The 17390-nt window shown below is 41.6% G+C and overlaps 1 pseudogene; it reads left to right on the top strand.

The window, feature by feature from the left end:
* The first annotated feature begins 653 nt into the window (after positions 1-653).
* On the top strand, positions 654-1267 carry LOC113925537 (annotated as a pseudogene).
* The last annotated feature ends 16123 nt before the right edge of the window (positions 1268-17390 follow it).

The following is a 17390-nucleotide window of genomic DNA, read 5'->3' as shown; positions in this document are numbered from 1 at the left end:
TTTTGTTTGTATCTGAGTACTATCAATTCATGTTTATATAACTGACGAGCGCATAGTGCAGCTGATATGCTGAGAAGGGTCAGATTGGTCATGTTATCTCAGGTTTCTCTTCTACCTTTTGTTCTGTTCCCTGGATTAGGCCAATGTCATTTTTTAAACTGCCCAATAAACAGCTTTATTTATTTATTTATTTTTTAAAGATTTTATTTATTTATTTGAGAAAGAGAGAGAATGAGAGAAAGCATGAGAGGGAAGAGGGTTAGAGGGAGAAGCAGACTCCCTGCTGAGCAGGAAGCCCGATGTGGGACTCGATCCCGGGACTCCAGGATCATGACCTGAGCTGAAGGCAGTCGCCCAACCAACTGAGCCACCCAGGCACCCAATAAACAGCTTTATTGAGATATAATTCCCATACCATGTAATTTGCCCATGTAAAGTGCACAATTCAATGGTTTTCAGCATTTTCACAGAGTCATGCAACCATCACCAAAATCAATTTTAGAACATTAAAAAAAAAAATGTGTACAGCAGGGCGCCTGGGTGGCTCAGTCAGTTAAGCATCCGACTCTTGATTTCAGCGCGGGTCATGATCTTGGGGTTGTGAGGCTGAGCCCCGAGTTGGGCTCTGCACTGGGTGTGGAGCCTGCTTAGGATTCTCTCTCTCCCTCTCCCTTTGCCCCTGCCTCCTCTAAAAAATTAAATAAATAATAAAATAAATAATAGGCACAGCTGTGAACATGGCGCTGCCAGCGGTGTGTGGAGCAGGCTGGCTGGGGCGGGCAGCCTCACCGGAGGCCTCTGCGCCCGCTGGGCCCTGCCTGCCTTGGCCCTGGGGGCTAAGGGCAGACGCCCACCGGACGCTGCGCACCGGCTGGGCTCCGCTCTCCCAGTGTAAATTCACAGACAAACATGAATGGATAACAATAGAAAAGGGTATTGGATCAGTGCGCACCAGCAGTTTTGCACAGGAGACTTTGGGATATGTTGTATACTGTAGTCTGCCTGAAGTTGGGACAAAACTGAACGAAAAGATGAGTTTGGTGCTTTGGAAAGTGTGAAAGCTGCTAGTGAACTCTCTTCTCCTCTATCAGGAGAAGTAACTGAAATTAATGGAACTCTTGCAGAAAATCCAGGACTTGTCAACAAATCTTGTTATGAAGATGGTTGGCTGATCAAGATAGCACTCAGTAATCCTTCAGACCTGGATGAATTAATGAGTGAAGAAGCATATGAGAAATACATTGAGGAGTCAAAATGGAACCCCTAAATAAACTAGTATAAACAACTTAATCTAGCATAGTTGTCTTAAATTAGTGGTACACAGAGGATTTAAAATAGCAACTGTTAGCAATACCAGTGGAAAAAGAAACTACTTACAACAATGCTAATGGAAGAAAATACCCCTGAACTTTATAATGAATGCAGAAAAACACAATATGCACCTGTTTTGCAACACCCTCTGATTTTTATGCTCCAGTTATGATATTCAGACTCCTGAAATGATCTGTGGTTAAAAACTAGCTATAAAAATTTTGTCATTCAGGGATGACATTGTTACCTTAAGCCTTGGGGACTATTGTAACTTGCTTACATCTATCCCTGGATGGGAGTCAAAATACTTAATTTTTCCATTGGAAATAACTGGCCTTAGAGAAACGTTTGTTAGTTGTATAGTGTCTGATAAAAAACAATACTACCTTGGGCGCCTGGGTGGCTCAGATGGTTAAGCGTCTGCCTTCGGCTCAGGTCATGATCCCAGGTCCTGGGATTGAGTCCCGCATCGGGCTTCCTGCTCCTTGGGAGCCTGTTTCTCCCTCTGCTTCTCTCTCTGTCTCTCATGAATAAATAAATAAAATCTTTAAAAAAAAAAACAATACTACCTTAATTTTGCAATATACTGCACTTGCTGGTGCTATTTTTATACAATGAAGCAACAGCTTTGCAGGAAGATAAATAGTTTAATAATAAAACCTTCAACTTCTTTGTTAAAAATAGTAATAATAAAAAATAAAATAAATAAAAATATGCATAGCAAACGTTTATTAAGAAATGTATCAGAAGTTATCTATACTCTCTCTTTTTTTTAGAGAGAGAGAGTGAGAGAGAGAGCAGGGGGAGGAGAGGCAGAGGGAGAGAGAGAATCTTAAGCAGACTCCTCACTGAGCACAGAGCCTGAGGCAGGTTTTGATCCTGTGACCCTGAGATCATGAACCTGAGCTGAAATCAAAAGTTGGACAATTAACTGACTGAGCCACGCAGGCGCCCCCAGTTTTAGAACATTTTTATCACCTCAGAAAGAAACCCTATACTCATTAGCATTTATTTTCCATTGTCCCCCAAACTCCCACACTCCGGAGCCCGAGGAAACCATGAATCTACATGTCTCTGTAGATTTGCCTATTCTGGATATTTCATATAAATGGAATCACACAAAATGTGGTCTTTTGAGACTGGCTTCTTTCACACAGCATTATGTTTCTGAGGTTCATCCATGTAGGAGCACATATCTGTACTTCATTGCTTTCTATTGTTGAATAATACTCCATTGTACAGACATGCCACATTTTCTGTATCCATTCATCAGTTGATGGATCTGGGGTTGTTTTCATCTTTTGACAGTTATAAAGAATGTTACTATGTACATTCATGTACGTGCTTTTGTATGGATATGTTTTAATTTCTCTTGGGTATATACCTAAGAAGTGCTAAGAATGGTAACTCTATGTTGTATATTTTGAATGACTGCCAAATTGTTTTCCACAGTGACTGTACAATTTTAATTCTCACCAGCAATGTACTAAGGTTCCAATTTCTTCACTTCCTTGTCTCACTCGTTATTGTCCATTTTGTTTATTATAGCCATCCTAGTAGGTGTGAAGTGGTATCTTATGGTGGTTTTGATTTGAATTTCCCTCCCTTTTTAAAGATTTATTTATTTATTTGAGAGAGAAGGGGGTGGGGGGCAAAGAGAGAGAGGGAGAATCTTAAGCAGACTCCCCACTGCCCAATATGGGGCTCAGTCTCACAACCCTGGAATCACGGCCTGAGCTGAAACCAAGAGTCAGATGCTTAACTGACTGTGCCACCCAGGTGCCCTGATTTGAATTTTCCTGATGACTAATGCTGTTGAGCATATTTTCATGATGTGATATTCATGGGTGATCTGTATATCTTCTTTGGGGGAATGTCTATTCAGACCGTTTGCCCATTTATAATTGGGTTGGTTTTTTTTTTTTATTAGATTGCAAAAGTTCTTTATATATTTTGAATACAAGTCTCTCTCTCTCTTTTTAAAGATTTTATTTATTTATTTGACAGAGAGAAACACAGCGAGAGAGGGAACACAAGCAGGGGGAGTGGGAGAGGGAGAAGCAGGCCTCCTGTGGAGCAGGGAGCCCGATGTGGGGCTCGATCCCAGGACCCTGGGATCATGACCTGAGCTGAAGGCAGATGCTTACCAACTGAGACACCCAGGCGCCCCTGAATACAAGTCTCTTATGGAATTTGTGATTTAAAAGATTTTCTTGGGCTAATTGCCTCCTAGATTAGCTCTGATGTAAAAAATGTAATAGCTGCTATCACTACCCACATTTCTAGGGTAATCTGTGAGTTTTTTTCTCACAACAATTCTGTCACCAAATGCTTGGGTTTTCCCCCAATACCAGTGAATTCTCCAACTCTCTGGACACCAAGTTGGTGTCCTACAGTTCAATTCAGTTCTGCCACGAATCACCCAGAGTCCCACAGGTTAAGGACTCGGTCCCACAAGTCTGCCCTCACTCTAGCTTGTCACCTATACTTCTGACCAATCAGCTATAGATGGGAAGTTCTTTTTTTTAAAAGATTTTATTTATTTATTTGAGAGAGAGAGAGAGTAGGGTGGGGGCAGAGGGAGAGGGAGAGAAAGAATCTCAAACAGACTCTGCACTCAGCATGGAGTCCCACAGAGGGCTCAATCTCACAAGGCTGAGCTCATGACCTGAGCTGAAATCAAGATTTGGACACTTAACTGACAGAGCCATCCAGGCGCCCCTAGATGGCAGGTTCTAACGACCCCTTCCTCAGGCTCAGTAATTTGCTAGAGCAGCTCACAGAACTCAAAGAAATATTTTACTTACTAGATTACTGGTTTATTATGAAAGGATATAACTCCGGAGCGGCCAGATGGAAGAGATGCATAGGGCAAGGTGTGGGGAAAGGGTGTGGAGCTTCCGTTCCTCTTTGGAGCATACACTCTCCCTGATCTCCGTGTGTTCAACAACCTGAAAACTCTCCAAACTCCAACTTTTTGGGTCTTTATGGAAGCTTCGTTATCTGGGCATGATTGATTAGATCATTGGCCATAGGTGATTACCTCAACCCCCAGCCTCTCTCCCCGCCCTGGAGTTTGGAAGTGGGACTGAAAGTTCCAAACCCTCAAATCAAGTCTTGGCCTGAAGCTATGGAGGGGCCCACCAAAAGTCATTTCATCAGACAAAAGGGGTGACTCCTACTACTCAGGAAATTCTAAAGGATTTAGGAGCTCTGTTTCAGGAACTGGGGACAAAGACCAAATATATATCTTAGCGTAACACAGACCTAGATTGGATTGAAGAGGAGTGGAAGAAAGAAAACAGATTCCAGGTTGATTATCAATTCAATTTAATTCATTTCCCATATTAACAACAATTATCTGTGTGAAAGCTACTCTCAGTGTAGGGAAACCTCAAGAAGCTTATGGTCAGGACATAAATGAGTGGAATGGTGACTGCTAAAACTGTGAAATACTAGAAGCAGAAGGGTCTCCAAGGTCTAGCAAGTGTTTGGCACAGGAGTGGCTCCACAAACATTTGCTCAATATAACTGAACTGAGGAGGTAAGAACAGAACTAAAAGATATGGCAGAATGTAGAAAGTGACACAAAAGTACGGTCATCTCCTGCTATGGCTATGTCAGTCCTTGAGTTTTAATTGGGGCAAAAATGGAAAAAGTGAAGGCAAATGTGAAAGAAATAAAGATAATTGAGAAGAAAGACTTTAAGAACAGATCAAGGAGACCAGTGGTCGGGAAGAAAACCTGGAGGGGAAAGCCTGTAGGTACCTGCCCTAAAAATTTAGAATTTTTAAAAGCACTCCCCTAAGAGCTAATCAGGCTGAGCTCTTTCTGCATCAACCATTAAGGCTTCAGTAGATTTGAAATTTTTACATCAGCTGCACTGTTCTGTGCCACACAATGTGTGAAATAGAGCCAAGAACAGGGAACACCGAGGGGTATAAAGGGCCGAAATAGCTGAAGGGAAAGCAGCAGAAACCACGCCGCAAAGTGAGAACAAAAGTATTTAGGTAATTTTTAGTTATATTTTCTTTTCTGCTCCCATGAGTGAGGGTGGACACGCTTAGGTCCCCTGGGATTTTCTGATCGTGGCCAACTTTGCATGCATTACAGTATTTGCTTGATGTAATTTCCTTTTTTTATTTTTAAAGATTTTATTTATTTATTTGACAGAGAGACAGCGAGAGAAGGAACACAAGCAGGGGGAGTGGGAGAGGGAGAAGAAGGCTTCCTGCTGGGCAGATAACCTGATGTGGGGCTCGATCCCAGGACCTTGGGATCATGACCTGAGCTGAAGGCAGACGCTTAATGGCTGAGCCACCCAGGTGCCCCTTTATTTATTTTTTTTAAAAGACCTTATTTATTTATTTGACAGAGAGCGAGAGAGTACAAGCAGGGGGAGCAGCAGAGGGAGAGACAGAAGCAGGCTTTCTGCTGAGCTGGGAGCCTGATGCGGGACTCGATCTCAGGACCCCGAGATCATGACCTGAGCCGAAGGCAAACGCTTAACCAACTGAGCCACCCAGGTGCCTCAAGGATATTACAATTTCAACAAAAATCCACCTCCTGTGGAGGTCTGGGGAATGGCAGACATAACTAAATGAACGAATGGGTAAACATCCTATGTGCTGATCCACGCTTTGAAGATGGGAATGGGCAAGGGGTAGAGGAGAGGGAGACCCACTGTGGAGTAACCAGAGACCTGCAGGACAGGCGACAGTGGTCCCCTGAGCTGTATCCAGTAGAGACCAGAGTGGCAGAGCAGAGCTGCCCGGGGACAGTGGATGAGGGTCAGTGGAGAAGCCAGGCATAAGCATTTAACATCGTTTCCATTAACCCAACACATTTCCTATTCCCAGCTTCCTTTCTGTTTTATTTTATGCTTTCTGTGATACGTTTTATTGGTAGGTTTGAGCTTTCCAACCACGTACTAGTATGTTTGTAATTCCTCCAACATGCTGTATTTTGAAGAGATGACTTGCATTTTCCATGGAAGTCTGGCCCTCTAAATCTTGTGCCACAGATTCAGATTTTTTAAAAAAAATTATTCTTTTAGGAAAAGCGATTCAAAGATGTGTAGTAGCTACCATGTGGCCTAGCACTTCGACTTGTAGGTATATATTCAAAATAATGAGAACGCAAATCCACACAAAAACTTGTACCTGAACATTTATAGCAGCATTCTTCGTATTAGCCCCAAATGTCCTAACCTAGATGTCCATCAGCTGATGAAAGAATAAACAAAACCTTGTACCCACCGTCTTAAAAAAATTGAAAATGCAGAATGGAACTTCATAAAACATACGAAAGCAATCAGTTGTTTGCAATAAATGTCAAAAACTTGTTTTCTCGCCGCAGAGTAGTCCAAGGGTAGATGTACCTCCTTACATGACGGCAGCCTTCCAGGAGGCAGGACATGCAAGCTGCCAGTCCTCTAAAAGTCTAGGAATTGAGACAATGTTGCTTCCCTGTATTTTAGTTGTTAACGCAGTCATAGGCCAGCCCAGATTCAAGGGTGTGCAGAAATAGACTCTACCCTTGATAGGGCAACAGCATGTGAGTACAGGAAGGGAAGAATTGGAGATAAGCTATCATAAAGATAGAATTGGTTGGGAACTAGAAAACAGATTTAAAATGTCAGAAGCCACTAACAACTAAAGAGCAATCTACATTTTAAGTAATTAAAATTCAGATAATATACACTTGTCTGATGCCGAGTAAACTTCTCTTGTCTCTTGACTTTGGGCTTAGGCATGTGTCTTATTTATCTATTGTTGCATACCAAAGGCCTCTGCTCACATGATCTCTAGCTACGTTTGAAACAGCTGCTTACACCCTCCTTCTTGAAATCTTCTGTATTGCTCTTCTCTCACTTTCCATTGCTTTTCCTCCTACCTCAAGGCTACTCCTTCTTTGTCTCCTCGCTCAGTCATCTTCCTTTTCCCAACTTCTACATTCCGCAAAATCCCAATGCCTTGGCCTCCGGCCTCCTCTCTTCTCCACCCTTACTTACTCCTTAGGGGATCTCGTCTTCGTGGCTTTAAGTTCCAGGCACACACTGATGACTCCAAAAATCATGTCTCCCTAGAAAAAGAGATGAATGTATTTTAGTGCCTACGCAAAATCGTCATTATATGTTGACTAGGCATCACAAATTTAACTCCCCCAAAGTAAAACCCTTGATTCTTCTTCAACTCCACCTGGAGAACTTTCTACCTCATCCTTTCGTTGCTCCTCTTGGCCCCCCTGCAATTTATTCTCTGCACAGCAACGTGAGTGATCCCTTTCAATCATAGATCCGTTCCTGACACTCATCTGCTCTCTTTCTCTGGGTCTTCTCACCTATGAGAGTAACATCCAAACTTCTAATCTTGGTGTATGATGCCTTCCGGAGTCCAGTCTTTTTCTGGCCACCTTTCCGCTTAATTTCACTCATTACCCTTGCTCCTGCCATGTTGGCTCCCTTGCCCCTCGGCTACAGGGCCTTTGTGCTTGTCCTGTCTTTTCTCTCTGCCTGGAGTACTTTTTCTTCAAAGATATGCATGCTCCGTTCCCTCCCTTCTATTATGGTTTCTGCCCCTGAGTGCCCCTGACCTACAAGGTTTTCCCTGGCTTTCTCACCTTAAATAGCACGTTTTCCCTGCTCTACCCCATTATTCATTGTTCTTTTTCTACAGACCATTCATTGTTACAGAAAGCAAAGAATATATTTATCTCTGTTGTTCTATCTTCCTTTCTCTGGTATGTTCCACAAGGACAGAAATTTTGTCTGTTTAGGTCACTGCTATATCTTCAGCTCTCAGAACAGTTTTTGGCACATCAGGGGATGCACTAAATACGTATTATTTGAATGAGTGAACAAATAAGGAGAGAGAGTTGCAATAGAAAAGAGGAGGAAGAACAGAGACATTTTGTGAGCAGGGGGCATTGCGAGAGACAAGCGAGCCTAGAGTGAGGTAGGGTGTTGTAGGCAATGGCGTATGATTTGTAAAATAACATCTACACTTTATGCGTATGATTTGAGAAATACTACCCTTTCCTTTTACATGCAAAGAAACTGAGCATAGGGAGGTTAAGAAACTAGCCCAAGGTCACAGCTCATAAATGTAGAACCAGAATTGAAACAGGTTAGCTATCTCTGGAGTCTTGTTCTCCACTGCTGTATTACATAGCCTCTCAGACAAGCCGAGTATGAGGCCACTGAATTTACACTTTACTGACTTCACAATATTGCTCAGAGTCAATCCTACCTACAGTCTTGGTGTCTTTCCTACAGGTATTGTAGAAGAAATACATCTAATTTTGCCAAACTTTTCTACCACTTGGCATATCCTTGATAGACTCTCTGGCTTTGTTGTTCTTAGGACTCATGATTGCACATGGTGTGAAGAGATGAGATTAGCGCTTGACTGGGATGCTAGAAGTTTGGCCTTTAATTACTCTCAGTCTGTAGTTGCCAGCTCTGTGGTTTTGGGCAAATCCTATCACCTCCGAGAGTTTGCACTTAATTCTCTGAAAAATGAAGGGGAGAGGAAGAGGAGGAAATAAATCCAAAGATACCTCCCGGCTCCAAAATTCTTTGATCACATTGACTGCTGGGCAGGCAAAAAGACTTCTGGGCCTTCTGTCTCCCAAGCTCCCCATTTAGTCAGTTGAGTTAACAAGAAAGAGGTGAAACATCCCCTGGTGGCAGCACTACTCTATTATGATCCTTATCTACAGTAAACCCGCTGGCTGATTGCCTGCTCATGGGCCCTCTTAGGAAATCAAGGCTTCTTTTGTTGTTTTTTTTGTTTGTTTGTTTGTTTTTTTTAAAGATTTTATTTATTGAGAGAGCGAGAATGAGAGAGAGAGAGAGTACATGAGAGGGGAGAGGGTTAGAGGGAGAAGCAGGCTCCTCACTGAGCAGGGAGCCCGATGCGGGACTCGATCCAGGGACTCCAGGATCATGACCTGAGCCGAAGGCAGTTGCTTAACCAACTGAGCCACCCAGGCGCCCCGGAAATCAAGGTTTCTTTTGGAATAAAACTTTCTACACCAGTCACTCAAAAGCAGACTGAAAGTAAATTCAGCTAATTCCAGTGTAGCAAGCCAACATTGCAAAATGGATGATTTCTGTTTCATGCTTTCCTTCCCAATCAGAGCCCTTGCCAGCTGGCTGGTCTTAAGTAAATTCACCCCTCAGGTTCAATTTATATTCTACTTTAACTGCTCATTTTCTCCCCCTTCAGTGCCTCAGAGTGATGTGTTCTCCCCTTGTACTTTCTCTGAACATGGAAGGCCCCCAGCAGATGATACTATATAATCTCTACCTGGTGAAACAGAAAATGCTCTTTTTCTTCCCCCATTCTTTCCATTTATTTTAGCTGTAATCTCTGTTCTTTCCTAGTGCATGAAGTTGAGTCAGAAATTTATTAGTCAGAAATTTAGGCTCATAGGTACAGTGTATTTCACTTGTGGAACACATCAAAACAGAAAACTAATTTTTGTTAAGCAATTGGCAAAGCCAGTTTTTGATAAAATAATTTAGTTTTCAAAACAGAGATGGGTAGGAACATATTTAACACATCGATGAACTACGTACAGACAGACCGAAGGGAAGGGGATATGCTTTGAAGACTGAGGGTCCTGGGTTCAAATTCCTGCTATCCCACTCAATATTGTGTGGCCGAGGGCAAGTCATTAACCTTTCTGTGCCTCAAAATTTACTCATCTGTAAAATAGGGATAACGTTACATACACCAAAGGGCTGTTGTGTGGAAATACCTGAGTTTTCTGTAAAAGTTGAAATCTAACAGATGTTATGGCAGGGAAACAGATGTTTATGGGGCTGGTGGGAAGAACATGGAAGGCATCAATGAGTTCTGCTTTCACTTTCTTTTTCTTTGTTTTTAAAGATTTTATTTATTTATTTGACAGAGAGAGACACAGCGAGAGAGGGAACACAAGCAGGGGGAGTGGGAGAGGGAGAAGCAGGCTTCCCGCTGAGCAGGGAGCCTGATGCAGGGCTGGATCCCAGGACCCTGGGACCATGACCTGAGCCGAAGGCAGACGCTTAACGACTGAGCCACCCAGGTGCCCCCACTTCTTTTTCTTGAGAGGTAAATCATAGAGCAGTTAAGAACAAACTTTGGAGCCATGTTCACAAGGATTCAAGTTCCAGTACTGTCATTTATAAGCTGATCTCAAGCAAGTTACTTAATCTCTCTGTGCCTCATCTGTAAAATGGGAATGATAACAGTAACCCTACCTCATAGGGTTGTTAAGATTAAGTGAGTTAATATGTGGAAAGCATTTAAAACAGTTCCTAGACAGGGGCGCCTGGGTGGCTCAGTTGGTTAAGTGACTGCCTTCAGCTCAGGTCATGATCCTGGAGTCCCGGGATCGAGTCCTGCATCGGACTCCCTGCTCAGCGGGGAGTCTGCTTCTCCCTCTGACCCTCTTCCCTCTCATGCTCTCTATCTCTCATTCTCTCTCTCTCAAATAAATAAATAAAATCTTTAAAAATAAATAAATAAAACAGTTCCTGGACAGAATAAACATTTGCACGGGTGAGTGCGATGGTTAATTTCATGTGTCAGTTGGACTAGGAAACCAGATATTTGGTCAAATATCACGTCTCCATGTCTCTGTTGAAGGTATTTTTAAATGGGATTAACGTTTGGTTTTTTTTTTAAAGATTTTAATTTATTTATTGAGAGAGAGAGAGAGAATGGTAGAGAGCATGAGAGGGAAGAAGGTCAGAGGGAGAAGCAGACCCCCTGCCGAGCAGGGAGCCCAATGCGGGACTCGATTCCGGGACTCCAGGATCATGACCTGAGCCGAAGGCAGTTGCTTAACCAACTGAGCCACCAAGGCGCCCGGGATTAACATTTAAATCAGTAGAATTTGAGTAAAGCAGATTCCTCTCCATAATGTGGGGGGCCTCATCCAATCAGTTAAAGGTCTTGAGGAAGAAAGACTGACATCCCCTAAGGAAGAAGGAACTCTGCCTCTAGACTGCCTTGAGTCTTGTGCTGCAACATTACTTCTTCCCTGGGTCTCCAGCTGCCACTCTGCCACAGGACCTTGGTTCTTAATCTTTCCTCTGCCCTGAATACTTTTCCTTCACATGTATCCATGGTCTGCTCCCTCCCTTCAGATTTGGACTTGCCAGCCCTCACACCATGTGAGCCAATTTCTTAAATCTCAGTCTCTCTCTCTCTCTCTCTCTCTCTCTCTCTCCACACACAGACATGCACACACACACCCCTTATTGGTTGTTTCTCTGGAGAAACTTTATACAGTTAGCGATAATGATTTGTGTTTGTAGCCTGAAGTGATCCTTTAAACTGGTTCTTCAGTGAGAGTAAATCACAGGGCAATCTTTCACTTTAATCCTCCCGCTTCTGAAGATTTAAGAAAACTAAGCGGAGAAAATAAAGGTTTGCCTTTTAAAAAGGCGAGGAAACAAGGGGGCAAGAATGCTCATGGCAGGTTTAGAAAATGATGTGTTTGGGGGGAATAAGGGTCCACTTAGTGAAGTGGTCGGTCATAAGTTTGGAGCAGCCCAGGGAAAAGTCTGAATACCAGCCTTGGAAACTCAGGATTTCTTTCCCTCTAGTGGAAATGGAGAGCTACTCAAGCTTTGTGAAAACAGTGCGGTAAGATGAAAACACCCATCAGTGGTGTAGGATTCGTCAGGAGGAGGGAGAAACCAGGGAAAGAAAGAACAGGTGGAAAATATTATGTGACCTTGCCTTATGCAGTTATATATATTTCATCTTCAAAGAGCGTTAAGCCTCTGTTTCCGTACTGTTTTCATTGGGTCACATTTTAGGCCATATGGTGGTTCCTCATGTGAGCAGGCTGATGGCCCTCTCTTGGTCCCCTTCCTTTTTCCCTTTGCTATAACTCTGCTTCCTCCCAAGTCCCAGCTTCCTGCATGTTTCCTGGTCTATGTGAAGGTAGGGTGGCCATAGGGAATGCCATTTTTGTTGTCCTTTCTGACCTCTGGAAATCTTTCCTGGTTTCAACCTGGGAAGAGGAGTGTGAATTCCTATTTTCTTCATATTAAAGCTCTTCAAGAAAACATGTCTTTTGTTTTCTTTCTATAGCAGAACCATTATATGCTATTAGTTTATTTGAGTTTGAAAAACTTTTCCTGGAGGATTTTTGTATGTAAAATCTGGATCACCCAAAGCCAAAGTAACTTTTTGGTGGTAAATGCTAACCCTGGTTTGAAAGTCTATATTTAACACTGCCAGGGAAAGAAATGCAGTCCGGTACTTTCCCAGGGTATGCTAATTAGCTGAAAAAAGAATACTTTCTTTTGCTGCCATTGGTAGAGAAACTGACCAATAGAAGAGCAGTTCAGCACCTACACCCACTCTGTACAAAATAAGGAGGTGTGTTTGTACATGCCACTAACTCATGCTTTTGGTTGCCTCACAACCAGTGACAAGTGTGCCTTTCATCATCTCTTACAATGTTACCTTCAGAGTCTGAACTTTAAATGAGACTCAGAAAAGACGAATGAGTTTAGGAAATTAGATATCATTTCTAATAGGTTAAAAGCATACAGACTTCTGACATTAAAGATTTTAAAAACAATGGCAGTTTTTCTCAATACTGCATGCATTTTCCTGCTTATCCACTTGTATAATTCTAGTTATTTGTATGTTCACTTCATTCACTGACAAGAAATGTATTGAATGTTCTTTATGAAGATTACAAGGGAAGTTCTGGCCTGTTTCAGCCATATCCTAATAGTACATTAGCAGATATTACTCAGCAATAAACACTGAGTTTTAGATTCTTAAAGGTATAATTTTCACTGCATTAATCTGTACCATTTTCCACAGCTCGACGGGTGCCATGTTAATTTGTTTATATGTTGCTTTATAGGTGGACCAAGTGTTTTCATTATTTTTTTTAGACTGGCTGTTTATAGGCTCCTCCAATGCACTGTAAAGTCTTCAGAGTAATAACATTGTTTATTTTTAAGGGACACTTACATTCTCTACCTAATTTAATTCTTGCTGCAATTATGTAAGTTGGCCAGGACAGGTGCTATTTTATATCTAATGAAACAGGGGCCCAGTGAAGTAAGCTAGTTATCTGAGGCCACACAGTGATCAAAAGCAATGCTGGAGTCTAGGCTCAGGACGCATGCAAGGTACATTTTATTTGATTACAAGATAGGCTCAAGACCCAAGCAAGGTACAATTTATTTGATCACAAGATTCCTCTCAAGAGTTGGAAATTTGTTTTTTCTTTCTTATTCTTTCTAGGTAGCCTTGTATAATATTCAGCAACTGAATATCCCTAACTTAAAAGGGAGACAGAGACAGAAAGGAGAAGATGAGCCACAGGACTCCTAGGATAATATTTAGAGAATGCCATACCTTTTTTTTTTTTTTTTAAGTAGGCTCCATTCCCAGCCTAATGTGGGGCTTGAACTCACGACCATGAGATCAACACCTGAGCTGAAATCAAGAGTTGGACGCTTAACTGACTGAGCCACCCAGATGCCCCATACTTTTCTAATTATAGCATTCATTATACTTAGATACATGCATACTGTTTACTCTCCCACCTCCCAATTTTCATAAGAGCAGAGATCATGTTTATATTGTTCATTCATTGCTATAAACCCAGAGTCTAACATATATGTATTTGACATACAGCAGGAACTTCACAAAGTTATTGAAAAAGGAACAAAAATTTCACTGCCCCAAGAAAAACTCAAGCTCTGTGCTCAGCAAGGAGTCTGCTTATGATTTTCTCTCTTCCTCTCCCTCTGCCCCTCCCTTCTCTCTTTAATAATAAATGAATAAATCTTTAAAACATTATTTGTGTCAGTGTTTTGGAAATTATTCTGGTGACACAGAGAAAGGACATCTGGGCTAGCAATTCTGGAGAGAATAGGCTGAAGTATGGAAAAAATCTATGCTAGTATTCCAGGCCCCTGTTTAGGTATGAGGCCAAAAGTAGCATACAGATACTCACCTGGAAAATTACTGATACAAATTAACAAGAAAAAAAAGTTTGTGTGTGTGTGTGTGTGTGTGTGTGTGTGTGTGTGTGTGTGTGGTGTGTGTGTGGTGTGGCATTAATGCCTTAGTAACTCTAGCAAATCAAAACCTAAATCTATATTGCCCGAAGGTTAAGAAATAAAAACCTAAGAACAACCAATCACAAACAGCGAATCAGACTTTCCAAATAAAGTAGCTGCTTAAGTTAGAGTTAGATAATTTCCTTGCTTTGCTTTCCTCTCTTATCTATAAAGTCTTGCCTCTAGCTCCTATCCGTGGAGCACTCCAAACAATTTCTGGTTTGGGGATGTCCAATTCCAATTGATTTTTGCCCAAATAACTCTTAAATGTTTAATATGCCTCCGCTTACCTTTTAACAGTTCCATTTTGGTGGTTCATTAAGCCCAAATCTCAAATGGCTTACTCAAGACTCACATGTTCTCACTATATTTAATAAGCCCCCATGCCACCCACTTGCCCAAAGTCTCATAACCTGTCTGGGCATAATTTCCTAATAGTCACTACTATCAAACCATTGAATTCTTTAAAATATAAAGTGAAATACAAAAGAGCTCAACTGAAAGAAGACATGGAGTGTTGATCCTTTTGGACATTATGGAATGATCCCTCATGCTGAGTACATGTACATTTGTACTACATTTAGCTTCAGAGATTCAAACAGCCTAAGTATATAATTCAAAAGAATTCAATTCTTTTGAATTGTATTCTGTGACTCCAATTCACAGAATGGAATAAAATTCAAAACCACTGGCGTTATCAACTGTGGTAAGATATGGAGTGGTATGGTATTTATTTATTTATTTATTTATTTATTTATTTATTTATTTATTTATTTAAGAGAGAGAGCATGAACAGGGGGAGGGGCAGAGGGAGGGGGAGAAACAGGCTTCCCCCTGAGCAAGGAGTTTGGGGAGCTCAGTCCTAGGAGCCTGGGATCATGACCTGAGCCAGAGGCAGATGCTTAACTGACTGAGTCACCCAAGATGCCCCAGTGGTATGGTTTTCAAATGTAATTCCAAGGACTGCAATAACATCAAACATATGCATATTCTTCAGGGCCATCTAACTGATCTTGTTTATCATATGACTGTGGGCTATAGTCTATTAGAATAAGAGGATATAGCATGGTCATGATGTTCTCAAATGCTGGGCATGCAGTTTTCAAGAACTTAAAAAGGTCAAAATGCCAAGCATAATTCAAAATGTTTTAGGCTTCCAAACTTAAAATTTCCCACATCAACAGTTCTTGTTGTTGCCAAAAGTGTTCACATTTGTGAGAGCAAAGTCCTTCATTATCTGGTCCAAATATTTGAGATATTGCAAAACAGGGTACTACATTATTGATGAACGGTCAAAAGTGACTTAATTGTTGGGGTGCCTGGGTGGCTCAGTTGTTAAGTGTCTGCCTTTGGCTCAGGTCATGATCCCAGGATTCTGGGATCGAGCCCTTCATCGGGCTCCCTGCTCAGTGGGGAGTCTGCTTCTCCCTCTCCCTCTCCCTGTCTGCCGCTCCCCTTGCTTGTATTCTCTCTGTCAAATAAATGAATAAAATCTTTTTTTTAAAAAAAGTAACTTAATTGTATTTAAACCCCAGCCACCAAAATGCTCCATCAACATAAAAGGCCAAAACATGTACTAGAATGTACATAGTAGCACTATGGGTCCTAGCTCCAAACTGGAAACTACTCTAATGTCTTTTGAAAGAATGAATTTATAAATTGTGGTATAGTCACAGAATGGAATAAAATGAATGATCTACAACTACATGCAACAATATGGAAGAATCTCATAAGTATAAAGTTGAGTAAAGAAGCCAAATACAAAAGAATGCATACTCTATGGGGCACCTGGGTGGCTCAGATGGTTAAGCGTCTGCCTTCGGCTCAGGTCATGATCCCAGAGTCCTGGGATCAAGTCCCGCATCGGGCTCCCTGCTCCTTGGGAGCCTGCTTCTCCCTCTGCCTCTCTCTCTCTCTCTCTCTCATGAATAAATAAATAAAATCTTTAAAAAAAAAGAATGCATACTCTATGATTTTATATATGTCAAATACAAAGACAGGCAAAACGAAGTCTGCGTTGTTGACATTCAGGATAGGCAATGACTGGAAGGCATGATGGAGTTCCTGGGTGTTAATAATGTTCTGTTTTTTGTTCTGTGTTGGATACAAAGGTGTGTTCGGAATGTGAAAAGTCATTGAGGTGTATATGCAGCTTAGAATGTGTGTACTTTTCTGCATATATATTATTGCTTCAATAAAAAGTTAACGAAAGAAAATTCTAGGAAGCCCACGAAAATTGAATCTCAACCCAGCATAATAATCCTCCATGTCATTACCAGAATTTGTGGGTCATCAGTGTGAGAATCAGTCTCTAAATCGAGTAGTCAATGAACTGGATCCAGAACAGTTGTCCCAGGAGCAGGATACTTGATATGTCAAAACAGGCTAATAATTTCCCTTTAAAATCTCCAGTCTCTCTGCTTTTCCCTTCCTTCAGTGATATCACCATAGGCTTCAGCCAGGTCATCTCCCACCCTGAATTTAATCTGAGACGGTCTCCTCACCAGTTTCCCAATAGCCTATTCTACTGGTTCTCTCTACACATTAACCAAAGTGATGTAAAGTCTAAACTAGATCCTTTTATTTCTTGCTTAAAATGCCTCAATAAAGTCCCATTACATTTAAAACATAAAGCAAACTCCAAGACTTATGTATGTGGTTTGGCCTCAGTCTACCTCACTCATCTTATGTCATGCTGCTCTCTCCCCGCCCTCTGTGCTAGAGCCATACTGGTCTTCTTCTGTTCTTCCAAAATGTCAAATTGTCGCACCTCAGGACCTTTGTCCACTCTCTGCCCAGAACAATCATCGCTTTACAGGTTCCTTGGCTGACTGATTTCATTCTCACTCTTCAAGTCTCCGATTAAATGGCATCTTATAAAGTTCTCTTATAACAACCCTCCCTATCTAATGGCAACCCCCTATTATTCTTTATATCCACACTTTGTCTATTTCCGTCCTTGACGTGATTCTTGTTTCATTTG

This window comes from Zalophus californianus, chromosome 2 (assembly GCF_009762305.2).
Source record: "Zalophus californianus isolate mZalCal1 chromosome 2, mZalCal1.pri.v2, whole genome shotgun sequence".
NCBI classification, from domain to species: Eukaryota; Metazoa; Chordata; class Mammalia; order Carnivora; family Otariidae; genus Zalophus; species Zalophus californianus.
This window is presented reverse-complemented; position numbering and strand designations above follow the sequence as displayed.